Consider the following 14,257-nt stretch of genomic DNA (forward strand, 5'->3'; position numbering starts at 1 on the left):
GCCATCGCTCTCCTTAGGGTTTAGGGTTTTGTTTAGTTCTTAATTTCCTCATAAAACAGACATCATTTTTGCTACAACTGTCACCGCCAAGGCCGCTTGCTGTGAACCAGGGCTCCAGTTCTTGATCTTGTTCGCCTGTGGCGATTAATCCTTTCGAATAAAGACTTGAACTCCTTGATTTCATAAACCTCATATTTATTTGCAATTTCAGATTGCGTTCATCCTGTTCTTGCTTGTGTTCTCGATTCGCTTACAGAAAAGCCTTTTCGGCAAGGTCAATCGTGTTCGCGTGGTTGATAACCAATAGAGCAGTAGTGTAATGGTTGCGGGGGTCTGAATCAATCTTGGTTCGAAGCCTAGATCGTGAACGTCGAGTCTCCACCAATCGACGCTATCATACCTTTTGGAAGATCGGGCCTAGTCTACATCACCTAGCTAGGCCCTGCTCATGCCATGGTAGAGCACAATAGCCTAGCCGCCTGGCGCCTGCACACAACGTGGTGGTGGCCCGAGCAGGGACCGTGGGCATGGCGGTGGCCACGCTACTCTGGAGGTGGTGCACAGCAGCGGAGATGAAATGATGTAGGGAGGTGCACGGCCACGACCAGGCTTGCCTAGTCATGGAGCGGATTGAGGTGGAGCAACATGGGGAGGGAGGGACATCATAGTGGTGGGGAGCGGGACGAAAAGTCACGCGTGGGCAGGCAGCGCCTGGTGGAAGCTACGGCGCGGAAGGGGCAACACATGGGGTCTACAGCTTCAGCGCGGGGCCGTGGGAGGGTGCACGCGCTCTTGAGGGTCCGAGCCATGGACGGCGTAGCCACGGTGGCGGTGCTCTAGGCTCGAGCAGGCTGCGGGCACAGGCGCACAACGTGAGGAGGGAAAAGGAGGGGCGACGCTGCGGGGCCGTGGGAGAGGAAGCGACGAAAGCAAGCAGTGAGGGAGGAGGAAAAGCAAGCAAAGCAGTACATAGCAGCAGCAACCCCTGCCAACTTTCTTTAAGGCGCTCTCTGAGAAAGGACGTGAGGGAGAGGGAGCAGGTGGCATGGCGACAGGACTCAACAACGCGGTGCCATGCGAATAACTCCGATGATTGATGGATTTAGAGCAGGGTTACCACCGTATTTAAGCGGCCAGGATGGCAGTGAGGCAAGGATAGCAGTTGCAGCAGCAAGGACACGAGGGATCATGTAGTAGCTGAACGCATGGGCGTCGCGTGGCTCTGCTGGCTACCTGCCTGCGCGTACGATGCGGATGTGAACAGCGATACGTCTTTGGCACTCCAAAAGATCTAAATCCTATCGACTTCCATCACTAAATATTTCACGTGACAACTCCTACTCCATACCCAGCCATAGAACAAAATATTAAGGTGTTATGTAATTATTTTGCGCAAAACAATTCGCCACAAACAGCGCTTTAAAATATAATTTTTGATTTTTTTTACCGTTGACGCGAAAAGCTAGTTTTTAAATTTTAAATTCGATTTTTGAGCTGGCAAAAACCCTAGTTAACAATATTCGTTCACTACGACCAAAGTTGCATTATTATCTACTAAACTTGCACTTCAATTTTTATCTAAGTATGAATTACAAGCTATATTTTATTTGGTTTATAAAATTGTTTTTCACGCTTAATCCCATAGAACAACCATCCACTACTTATTTTCTAGAATCGTTGTTAGACATTGCTAAATATTTTTATGCACTGAGTAATTTAACTTAGGCGTTATTTAAGTCTACAAAACTAAGCCACACAGGATTCACTTATCACATCAAGTATGTTTTAAATCAAAAATTCAAGAAACTCGTTATGGAAATTATTCTTAGGTCTAAATCTCAGTGCTAAATGAGCTCGTAACATCAGAGGTGTTACAGGTACTCCACATATATATCATTGACTTCTATTTTTCTCCAAAACACAATAAGATATGGACACTCGTATATACTCACCCAAGCAAACGTAGTACATATCTCTGCTCTATGCTTATGATTCGATGATCAGGTTGGAAAGTCTTATAAGGCTAATAAAATCAACACAAATGCTTTGTCATCCACAATCACGTTACCTTCCACTAAAAAATATATTTTATTCTAAAAAACAATGATTAAACATGTAAAATTCAGTGACACTAAAATTGTACCTTTTGCATGAGAGCCGCAAGTCCTAATCAAATTTTAACACGAAGATTCTAATTTGAAAATTCTAATTTACCCATCATAAAACTTATTTTATTTTGCGTGCTCAAGGTTCAAGACCTGGATCTTTTAGTAGGTATGTGTACATTTTTCTACATTCATCAATGTACTTATGAGGGTGTACGTACACGTATATAAACATCTGGCTTTGTATTATGTCGGGTCAACTCCAGTACTAACTCCTGAGATCTAGATTAGGAGTGCGTCGACGGCAAAAGCGATAGGGAGCCGTCGATACGCAGCAAGCCAAGAGAAACCACGTGGAGCAGACCTTGAGCTCTCTCCAAGCTTAGAAATGGACACTTGTCAGTGTTTTATAAACTAGATTAGTAAACTTATTTGATTGCCATGCTGTTCTAGGAAGACGATGGTGGCATCCAATAGACACGAAGGATTTATACTAGTTCAGGCCGGAGCCCTACGTCTAGTCTCAAACATAATCGAGTGCGTATTCCTCGCTTAAATGCTCTGAAGTTCTTACAATGGGGGTGCAAGAATGGTGAAATGTCCTATGCTAGGCGAAGGGCTACCCGAAGTGAAGCTCCAGGAGCCCTACTACAATGGTGAATGAATATAATGGTAGAGGATGTGAAATCATGTTGCATTGGCGGTCCTTATATAGAGTTTGGGGCTAGGGCTCATACAAAGAGGAGGCTCTCCCGACTGAAAGGTCGTGAGCTTGAGGGAGGTCCTAACTAACTTGGCTTACAAGCTATGTCGTCTTCTAATACATGTCCAGTCTTGGCCATCGTCATGGTCTTCTGGCCATGTTGTGGCAGGATGTGACGTGGCGCTACTGTGCCGGTCGTGGTGGCATTGTAGCCTCGATGGTGGTTCGTCAGCCATCCTATGCAATGCGATATCTGTTGTGGCCTTCGTCATCGTCTCCTGGTTCTTAGGGGCATCATACCCGAAAGTAGGTAGCTACCCTTGGGTCACCGTTCACTTGGTCGCTTCATGGGGCCAAGGGCCATGACCCCAATCGTCAGGGTCAGGGCACTCTGCCGGTCTCGATGGCCTTTTGGCCGAATCCCTTGTTGTGGATCCCATCTCATAGTGTGTGGGATCATACAAGTGTCTAGCCGGTCCATATTTGCATGGCTAGTATCGTACTCGTTGCCATCGCGGTGCGGTGTTGTCTCATCGGTGCGGTTTGACGTAGGGATATTGTCTGACTGGGCCGAGGTGACTATTGTCCCCTTGGTCCTTGTGGGGTCAGTGTGGCATGCTTACTCTCATCAGAGCAGGCATGCCTAGATGTGCTCAACCTCCCCTCATCCCTTCAGGGGGTCATGACGGGGAGAGGTCGTGCATCTTGCGAGCACTGTGTGCTAAGGTGGATGGAAGGGGTCGGGGATGACCACGGTCTTAGTGCCATGCCTGCTTCGCTGGACCTTTCACTGGGCCTCGATCATTTAGGCCTTTGTTAGCCATTATGTTTGTGGGCCACGTGGCCTACTAACTAATCGGTGCCTTGAGAGACCCCCGGGGTTGCAACCCCTATAGTAGCCCCCGAGCATTTTTTTATGATCACGAAGTGATCGTGAAAGCGCTGGTATGCATGTGCATTAGAGCGTGGGCTCATGGTTGTGTTGTTGGCACGAAGTCACCAAATAGGAAGGGTGTTCCTTTTGGAATTGTTTGAGGAGTCATTTCCCCAACCTCTCTTTAGCTCAATCTTGAGGATTTTTTTGCGATCGTGCCCTGGTTCATAGGTTTTGGACCTTCTGTCTCTTCTGCGTGACCGAGCCATGATCATGCTTTGGGTTCTGCATTGTGCATCACCTCAGCCTCTTGCTTCATTGATCTCATTCAAAGAGGTCGTGGACCCCTAACAGTTTATGAGTCTCTAGAGCAGGCCTTAGGTTAGAGACCTAGATCACAGGGTGGAGTTGGTCGAGGCTTGGCCCTAGCCTTTTTTGAGGTCATGGAGACCTAACTCCATTTCTCCCTAGCACCCTTGTTGACCCTAGGAGGTCATGTTGCCTTGTTACAGGCAGATTCGGTTTTGCCCCATGCGGGGAGAGGCATGTCCACCGTAACCATGTGGTTGGAGCGGTGCGCCTCATTGGGGTCTATGGGTAATCTGAGTGGGACCCAATATCCTCCCCAATCGACATAGAGTTTAGCTGTGCCTCGAGTGAGACGTCCCATAAATCATTGGTCGTCAATCCCGTTGGTCCCCAACCGCCTCTATAGCGGCTAGAGGGCAAGATGCCTCCCCTAGAGGGGGTCAACCTGGGACACTTCAAAGCAAATGACTCGAATACAAGGAGAGATGGTCATGTGGCTTCACACCACCGATTAGAGCCATGGAGGCCCATCTCCTCCATGCCCCTTATCCCTTTTGTGGCCTCAAGCCCTTCTAAGGACTGGCCTGATAGAGAGTTTTCTAAGCACAACATGGGTCATGGATGTGGAGGGTCGCTCGGCATGTGAACCTAGGGGGTTGTCGACCTCCCCTAGCCATGTTGCATCCAGGCAGTGCCCTCTCATGTACAGTTGTGTGCCCTTGAATGCAGGTGCACGAATTTGTGAGATAATCAAGGCAAAAGGTTCAAGGCTTACTTGGGATATGTTGTCGCGCTGGCATCCACTGCTCAATCTTTCATCCAGTCACCTCTGCCTCCCCTATGCTATGAGAAGGTGGTAAGTAAATGGCAAAGTGTATGCGTGCGTTTGATGTACCTCAAGTGACCGTTGCTAGGTCATGTGTCGCTTGGGAGGCTGAATTGCCGCGTCTTTTGCTTCTTGATTATGAGGGCATCTTGGGGTTCATGCATGTCTTGAATGTCAACCACCATCTTTTTCAGCTTTGTCTTTGTGCTATCTATTTAAGTCAAGGGAGAAGAAGGCAATGTGCCTGATCCCCACTTCTTCCCTATCTTCCAAGTTTTCCCCGACGTTTGATCTGAGTGAGAGAACGACTGTCTCCATCGGGCGTCTTGGTTCGTGGTTCGTCCTAGTGGTTCCACCGCTATCGAGAAGGACCCTCAGAGATTAGGCTTTGCCGCACCTTGCCGGCATTCATCCTCCATGGGTGTTAGAGGAAGTTTTGTGAAGATGGGGAGGAATAATGTTATGGGAGGATTAGGCCACTAGGCTCCCCCATGGTTGGTGGGCACGTGGCTCCCAGCTCTCGGTCTGGGAGCATTTGAGCATCGACTTGATAGCCCGCTCGATGGCTCATTGCTAGGTGCTCCTCCCCTGCTCTACCGAAAGCGACATCGGGATGGTTTCTAGCGGGCTCCTCTTCCTCAGATGTTAGAGGGAGCTCTACGAGGCAGTCGTCCCTAAGGCTTCTTTCGATGGTCCTCTCCTACTCACGGTGGAGCTCCAAAGGTTAGAGACACCTTGTACCGGTTTCTCCACTTCATGAGATGTCCATCGCAAGTGGGAGGGGATCTGACAATTATTGTAACCTTGGGTCCATCTAATCCTATAACGCGCTAGACTAAACGTTTTTATTCGTGGCTTTACAAGCCGATGATCCTGATGTTTAGGATAGTGTTGTAATCAGCAAATGCGTAAGCCCCCAAGGTTGTGATGTATGCATTGCCCTTTTTAATTTCCCTTTTGTCATTACCAATATCAGTTGTTTGAATGACTTGTCTCGATGATCCTTGGCATTAAGGGTTTTTACCCAAGCTATTTATTCTCCATGTTGTCGACCTTCACGAATTGTTTTGTTTGGCTAGGCTCATCGTTGAGCCATTATCAGACTATGGGGGTTCATGCCCGCGTGCCACAGCACGCTCTGCCATAATCAAGAGGGGTGGCATGTTTGTCACTTCCCGCTAGGGCCTCTTTCTAGGGAAGTAGTTGCCGTGGACTCGGGTGGAGTGGCCCTGATACGCCATTCGAGTGTGCACCGAGGCGCCCTGGTGTTCTCGAGCGGGTCATGCTTCTTGGGGCCTCATGGAGTTTTTGACGATTTTGTTTGGTCAGATGATGTGCCTGCCATGGTCATTTAGGCAAGCGTGAGTGCTCCGCAGGTGAGTCATTCTTACCGGTTCGGCCCTCATCGAGCTTGTCGTGTAGGATTTGTTCTTGCTGAGGTCGTTCGCTCGGTCTCCTTTTCTTCAATGTGCCATGAGTGACTGTGTGCTTCTGGCTTGGCCTAGGCCTGACTTACTCGAGCGTCATGCATGCTAAGGGCTACTCGGTGGTTGCAGTGCTTGCTACTCCCGCATGTGATGTTGTTGGTGTGTGATCCCACCTTGTTGCATTTCCACCTTTGTTCCTCTTGTTTAGGTCAGAATGTGCTCCCTCTCCATTAGCCTTGCAAGCACAGGGTGTCTGTTCTAGCCTAGGGGTTGGCTCGCAGAGCTAAACATTATGCGGCCTGATGTTGTGGTCGAGGCATCAGGGTTAGGATGTCGATCCGGTTGGATGCAAGGGGAAAAAGTGAGCAGAGGGTGTAGGCTTTGATTTTCCCTATTCTACCTACTCGGGCAGAGTGGTGATTTGCTTCTTTTTGCTCCCCATCCACGTGAGTGCTCGACTTTGCCCTAGAGCTAGCCTAGGGAGGCTTGGTCTGAGGGGTGTCTCATTGTGGCAAGGAGTTTGGGAAATAGTTTGCCATTCTGTCCTACTATGGGTACACGTGGAGAAGCTTGAAGCAGGTCTCTCATTCGATGATGGATGGTGCTTGGGGTCTCTGCACCTAGAGTGCGATTGGCGTATTCGCTTGTCATTACGCCGTTCTTTTACTTACTTTCTGTTTGAATTGGAATGTGCTTCATCCCCCTAGGTCTATGACTATGAATGCATATCTTAACCTGCGAGCTGGCCTACGGGGCTAAAATGTGTGCGATCTATTAGAGTGACAAGACTGGTGGAGGATGAACACAGATTCAGCACGATGCGAGAAGAAAGCGAGAAAACGACATGAGCCCCCCTTCCTTTCGCTCTCCTGGTCCTGAGCGAACGGGTTTCCCATTTCCTCCTAGGCTCATGCATGGGTGCCTAGCCTCGCCTAGGAGCTGGTCTGTTAGGTCGACCAGGGGCAACCCGAGCGAGAGGTCAGGACATGGGTTACTGGCGCATCATGGCATTGGGAGCGATCAGAAGATGTTCAGGAAAGGGGTCACTAGGACTGGTGACAAACAGTGCTACATCATGGGACATATATATGTGCCCTCACATGCATCCTCCATGAGTGACTCATGTCCGACAGCTGGCGCGAGCCGGAGCAGATCACTCGAGGATCTAAGCAGGCTCCTAGATGGGGTGCTCGAGTGCACTGTTCTGTGGTGTGCTCCATGAGTTGGTCAGTGGTTTTCTAAAGCTAGGGGTAAGCCTACATGTGTATGTGGATGTGTTTGGGTAGAGTGGCTAGAGCTAGAGATAGCGTTATTGACCGATGTCTCAGGAAGATGTTGTGGATCTGGTTGTCATAACTCGAGGCGTGTTGAGCCCCTAAGCATCTAGTTCATGGTGGAATTGCTACTCGAGGTGTTGCGAGCCCTCGAGTGCTTGCTTACGCTGGAGTCCATCGTGGCCCCTAGGCCGCAAGCCGATGAGGTCACTTCTACATCGCTCTGAGCGGTTCGCAGCTGGCGAGGATTGGCCCCTCAGGCAGCCTTGGGCCGTTCCATGCTAGCTTGATATCCTTGAGGGGCCCGTGAGCCTTCGAGGATGGCCTCTTCACATCCAGCTTATTGTAGCTTCTAGCCAGGAGGGCTCATGCGTGTTGGTGCCTAGGGTCCTCCTAGCTCGACATTGCCGCTGTCGCCACATCTCCATCTCTAGGTGGAGCTACCTGCTTTTGATGAAAAGCTATCACGATCTGTCACTATGGGAGCTAGCCTTGAGTGAAACAGGGTTCGGTCCTGCTTGTCACGACACACATGGTGCGCTTGGGGAAGCCCGCTTCCTCAGGATGCACGTGCCTCTAAATGACAGCTGATAGTTCACCTGTGGTGTGTCATGCAGCTTGCCCATTATGTAGGATCGGATCCTGGTTCCTAGGCTTGACACTACGCGGCATGGTGTCGGCTACCTGTCGTGTCACTCATGATGATGTCGAGTGACGGTGGGGAGTTTCATTGTTCGTGCGTGCCCTGGTTCATTGTGTTTCGCTGGTGGTGACTATGGCAGAACCGCTCGAAATAACACACTTTCGAAGGCGCTCGTCTTCCACTATACACTAAGCACCCTGAAAGTTAGCTACCTCGGATAGTTCCATCGAGCACACTCCAAGGGAGAACTCAAAACAATCCACGTTTTCCATTAGGATCATAAATGAGAGAATACAACTTACAACATTCTTAAGTCATTTCTTACATCACTTTATTATAGTAATAGAATATTACCTCAATTGATTATAACAGTGGAATATAACAATGTTATCAGAGTTATAGAGGAAACAAAGATTAATTTAATGACATGATGGAGCATTAACATAGTGGACATTTTTATACAAGAGATGCTAGCAGATTTTACATCTTTTCTTATAAAAACATTTAGTGAGGGAAATAAATAAACACTATGGTCGTAGCGCGAAAGAAATCCTCTCTGAGCCTATAAGGAGGTTTCCACACACAAGAGTCAACTCTAAGTACCCACCGATCACCTGCAACAGGGGAAATAAAACCCTAGGTACTCGATTGTACTCATCAAGACTTACTCGACAAGAGAAAAATAAAAGACTCTAAGGATATGCAAGGCTTATCTGGCTTGTTGTTTATTGCATATGTAGGAAGCATTACTAAACATGTGTCATTATAGTTAATTTTATTAGCAGTCATCATTAGTTCATTAACTAACCATTCTATGTAAGCACATATGCTACTTTCAAGCAGGTGGTGAGAAATTAGAACCATTTTACCATCTTTCATATTCCAGTTCTTACTATGGTGCTAGACCGTAGCCAAGTCGGTACCAGTCTCATAGAAATGGTGATTCGTGAATCAATGTATCCCAGCTAGGTACCCCTAAAACACATGCCCCATTTGTATCCAAGGCACAAACAAGACCAACCTATTCCACTCCTGTCAAGGGGTCTAGGTCCTTATCCAAACTTGGACTCTAAGCCCCCACACTTGAGATCCCAGTCTTAGTATGGTGCTTAGACCTCTATCTTTCCTCGCCTCCAATCAGTCAGGTCCGAAAAGAGTCGGAACCCTACGACAAGAGCGTAACGAGCCTTCCCACTCCCATAAGCAAGTATGAGCTCAGGATAATAAGTCTATGACTTGACTACCATCCACAGCAATAGGACGGTGCTCAATTAACATAGGCGAAACAATTGCAATTCGAGCCTCGCTTGAATGCCTAACCAAGTCCAGATCCAAAGTACCATTCCGCCTAGGTCTCTAATTATCATTCATATATATTCCATGTGATAGTAATATAATAATAGCAATAATATCTTTCATATCTCTCACGAGTGATAGGTAATCACTCGACTTCTATCGGGTCCTATAGCACAACAATCTACACAATCCTGACATACTAGTAGGACTTATAAGATAAGGGTATATATGTGCAAGTGGTTTTTATTCAACTCCTTAAAACTTAATGCACGAGCATAAAATAAAGTGCAGAGTAATAGGGGTTATGCACTAGGGCTTACCTGGGTAAGATATAACCAAAAGTTACCATTCCATCATGGTGACACGATCATCAAGGTACCATCTTTTCTGCTACTTCGGTCGACTCCATGATCCATCGCTGCTCCTATTGTGATATACGTGGATGCAAAGTAGAGACGTAATTAATCAATGGTAACCACAACTCTTAAAAATACGATTACGCTCCGTAAGCTAACGAGCTAGCTTAAATGACTAACATACTAGTCTACGTATCCACGTCATCAAGTAAGGCTTCAGTCTCTAGAAAAATGTTCTAGTTTTAAAATCCCAAGGTGTTTCAGTATTTTATTGATTAAACATATATTTTTGAACTATGGCTCATTTAGCTACCTTAGCAAACTAATTATTATGGAGCTACAAAAATTACAGGGAGCACCTAATAATATAAGGAAATTTACTATGAAAGTTTTAGAGCCAATACTATCACCAATTTATCACAAAAAGCCTACAAGTTTATATCTTACAATATTAAACATCTTTAATTAATTAGATAACTCCTAAAATATTATAAAACTATGTGAACAAAATATACTAGCAGATAGGTCATGATTTTAGGAATTTAACAAAATTAATTTCAAAATTTTTGGTTAACTACACAATTTTATATTGAATTTACAAGTTTATCTTAGAAACTAAATTAGAAAATATATTAGAAAAAGGAAATGGCCGGTAGCAACCCAATCTGGCCCGGCAGCCCAGCGCGGCGCGGCTCCGCTCATGTTGCGGCGGCCCAATATGGCCCAAGGCTGGGGCGCCCGCATGCATTGGCTGTTTTGTAGAAAAACCACCGAGCTTCCCGAGATTTACGCGAATGCTATGTGCATTATTCCTACCGATAGTGGTTTTGCGATAAAACCATTAGATGTTTTCACCTTTTCCTTGGGGAGGTCCCTGCAAACCCCGCGCATGCCGGCACGGTGGCCGATGGCATAAGGCATTTATGCCAGGAAACCTAGACGTGCTATGATGGAAGTAAGGGGCCGACCATCATATACAGCTAAATGCGCAAGGATGGGTGGTGGCTTGGGACTTGGAGGCGCACTAGTCGTGGGCTACAGCGGCGAGCGGCTATCCACAGCGGTGGTGTGACTATTCCGGCATCCTAAAGCTCTATCATGGTGATAGAGATAGCGGGTAAGCACCAGTAGCTCACCGGAATTCACTGTTGCGGTGTCGGTTGAGGCGGAGGAGTGCCAAGGTGGCCTGGCCACTGTGCGCGCATTGATATCGGTGACGCTCTAAGGTTGACACCGACATGTTAGGTCATCACTCGTGTTGTTCATGGTTAAACAAAGATGAGCAACAACATGAGGGGACCAAGGTGAGCTTTTAGGAACAACTAGTTGAACCCCTACCGAGGGGTAGGGCCTTACCCCAAGCCATGCTCTGTTTCGGAGGCACGATGATCGGTGGCCGTGGAAACACTAAATTCATCCGTGCCGAGGCGTGACAAAGCCTCAATAGGGGTCACTTGGCTAGTCGGCTCCCTAGACCACTTGCTGGTGCAAGGAATTGAGCTGCGAAGCTCCAAGCTAAACGAATCGAGAGGCAGAGCGTGTGGTGCACTCGCTGCATTCATGTCCTAGAGAAAAGCATGCAGATGAGCTCGAGCGGTAGGGAGTGTTAAAGTGGGCTCTAGTCGACGGTGGCAGAGCGAGCTCATGCACACAGGTGATGAGACCAGGCGCCTTGGCACGATGCACTTAAATTGGAGCGGCCGGACCTGAGCAGGTCACACAGGCATCGGCTAGCGAGGGCAAACACGGTAGAGGGACATCACGATCGCCCCTGCGACCAAGGTCATTGGCCTAGATGCGGTGACATTAGCACCTACCTAGAGGCTTGACGCGGTAGGTAGAACAAAAGGTGGGGTGAGCGCCATGTCCGTTAAGGTGGCGACTACCGCAGCTCTACCACTGCCCCTGCGCATGCATCGGTGACTGAACATCGACGCGTGCAGACCTACGGTAGTGGGACCAGACCACCGCCAGTGGGGTCGGGCCACGCAAGGCCTGGGTGCAGTGCGACATTGGCCTATTGCACAGCATGGGCCAATGGTCGTGGCTTAGTTGTGACGTGACCCTGATGTCAACCACGCTGTGCCCGCGGTGACCGCGAACACCATCCGAACGGCTACCCTAGTTGACGAGCATGTGTTTTAAAGCGTAGCAAAAGTTACTAACAATCACAGTTGAGGTTCAATTAACTCTCCTATCATAAAGTCCACATTGCCAACGTCCTAGCAACGCCATCGCCATGACCAGAGAGCAACCAGGGAAGGAGATAGATGGATGCCAATATGAGCTCATCGCGCCGAACGCCAGTTCACGAACAAAGCGCCCACAACATGGTTTCACACGTTTTAACGACGTTTGAGCAATTTTAAAGGAGGCCAAAGCGACGTACAACACACCCACGACCCACACCATACCCAAGTACTCACTTAAAAGCAAACAATAATACCAAAACATGAAACTAGTGTTTAAGTATTTTAGTTAGAACTTAAACGTCAAAATAGCATTGTCTACCACCCTTCCATACTTAGAAACGTTAAGGGTTTTCAGTTAGGACTAAGTAGCCCTTAACTCTTTTGTTATAATTTTTAAAAGGCCTAAACCTTATTCATTTCAACCAATAAACATTTCACCCAATACTCCATACTTCATACTAACCCATAGGAGCAAAATATTTAAGCACTCTTTAATTATTTCGCTCAATATAATTCGCCAAAAATAACACTTTAACTACAATTTTGACTTCTTGCTGATTCAACAAAAAGTTCTACTTAAATTTCGAATTTGATTTTTGAGCTCCCAAAACACTAGTTAACAATATTTATTTTTCAAAAGTTAAAGTTGCATTTCCTTCTACTAAACTTGTACTTTAATTTTTATTTAAGTACTAAATACAAGTTATGTTTTATTTTAATTTATAGAAATTATTTTTTGTACCAAACAATTAAAACTACTTTATTCTATTCTTCTTGTTAGGATTTTTATTAGCACTTTTACGCACCAAGTAAGTTGACTTAGATATTTATTTGAGTCCATAAAAGTGAGTCACATAGGATTCGCTTATCATTTTACGCGCATTATAAATTTTTAAAACCCGAAAACTTGTAAGGCTAATCCTTCTCGGACCTAAATCTCGGTGCTAAGTAAGCTCGCAACACCAAGAGTGTTACAGTGACAATGCCTGGGGCGTGCCAGTCAATTTGACCCTGTCATTGACAAAGAGAGAAAGTTGATCAGTAATTTAAGATGGAACATGCCGGTGTTTGTCCAGACAGTTCCAAATATACGACCAAGTGGTCAGCGAGATATGGCTATCGACTAGAGAGTCGATATCCAGCATGTCCATGATGTAATGTAAATAGAACAAGCATATCGATAATTGTCATTTACTTAGTTGCATGGACCTAACTTAGATGATGATCATGAAAATATACGAAAGATATAAGGATAGGTGTGTAAGCATACATGTGAAAGATATACTAGCTTTTAATCAGGACAAAAATAAGTAAAAGCATGTAAACAGCTAGTACATCCTTGGCAAAAAGGGTATCGGCTAAGATAGTCAATTCTAGGTGATCATGCCGCACGGCATACGATCACTCATCCGTTGGATGCAAATAAATCTACAAACAACTAGACCCATTCTATTGTACCGTCAATAGGTCGAGTCAGTCTAATGCAGCATTGACAGTAGGACACCAGATTAGAGACCAGCGGTCGATAGATCTACTTATATCGCAAAAAATCATGAAAGCATGTCATACGTGTGGAAGCTCAAGCCATCGGCTAAATAGCCAACAGGGCCATAGCGGGTGGCTGACGCCATGTTCTTCTTAGTAGATAGATCTATTAACCGATAGTGTCCAATCTGACACACTATCAACAGGTCGAGTTGGCTGATGCAACATTGATAGCGGAGTCATACAAGATACTAGTGATCAATGAATCTATCCCTTAATAGAATATGACTTCAAACACCTGTCATATACGATCAAGATTGAGATAGATTAGTCATCAAAATAGGATCTAACGTCAAGAATTGAATTCAACTGTGATGGTAATCAACAGACGATAGATCAAAATAATAAGACTGACAAATCTCAATCTAGATCGTCAATTGATGATATTATATTAAACAGTAAACTATTTAACACAATATCGATAACTTTAATCAATACCAATGTTTACAAGAGATCAGTTGTCTATTGCAGTCATGTAAAGGTTGATACGAGTCAATAACTAACCTATACCACAATTTGTAAGAGATTAGTCATCTGTTGCAGCCTTACAAACAACAATATAGATAGATAACTAACTTATACCGCAACTTGCAAGAGATCAGTCGTATGTTGCAGCCTTGCAAGTATCAATATAAGTCGTGACGGATACTCACAAACAAGTCAGAGGTTAGGTTGTCCGATGCAGCCCTGCTTGCCCAAAGAACTCG

The sequence above is a fragment of the Miscanthus floridulus genome, chromosome 16, assembly GCF_019320115.1.
Source record: "Miscanthus floridulus cultivar M001 chromosome 16, ASM1932011v1, whole genome shotgun sequence".
Lineage (NCBI taxonomy): Eukaryota > Viridiplantae > Streptophyta > Magnoliopsida > Poales > Poaceae > Miscanthus > Miscanthus floridulus.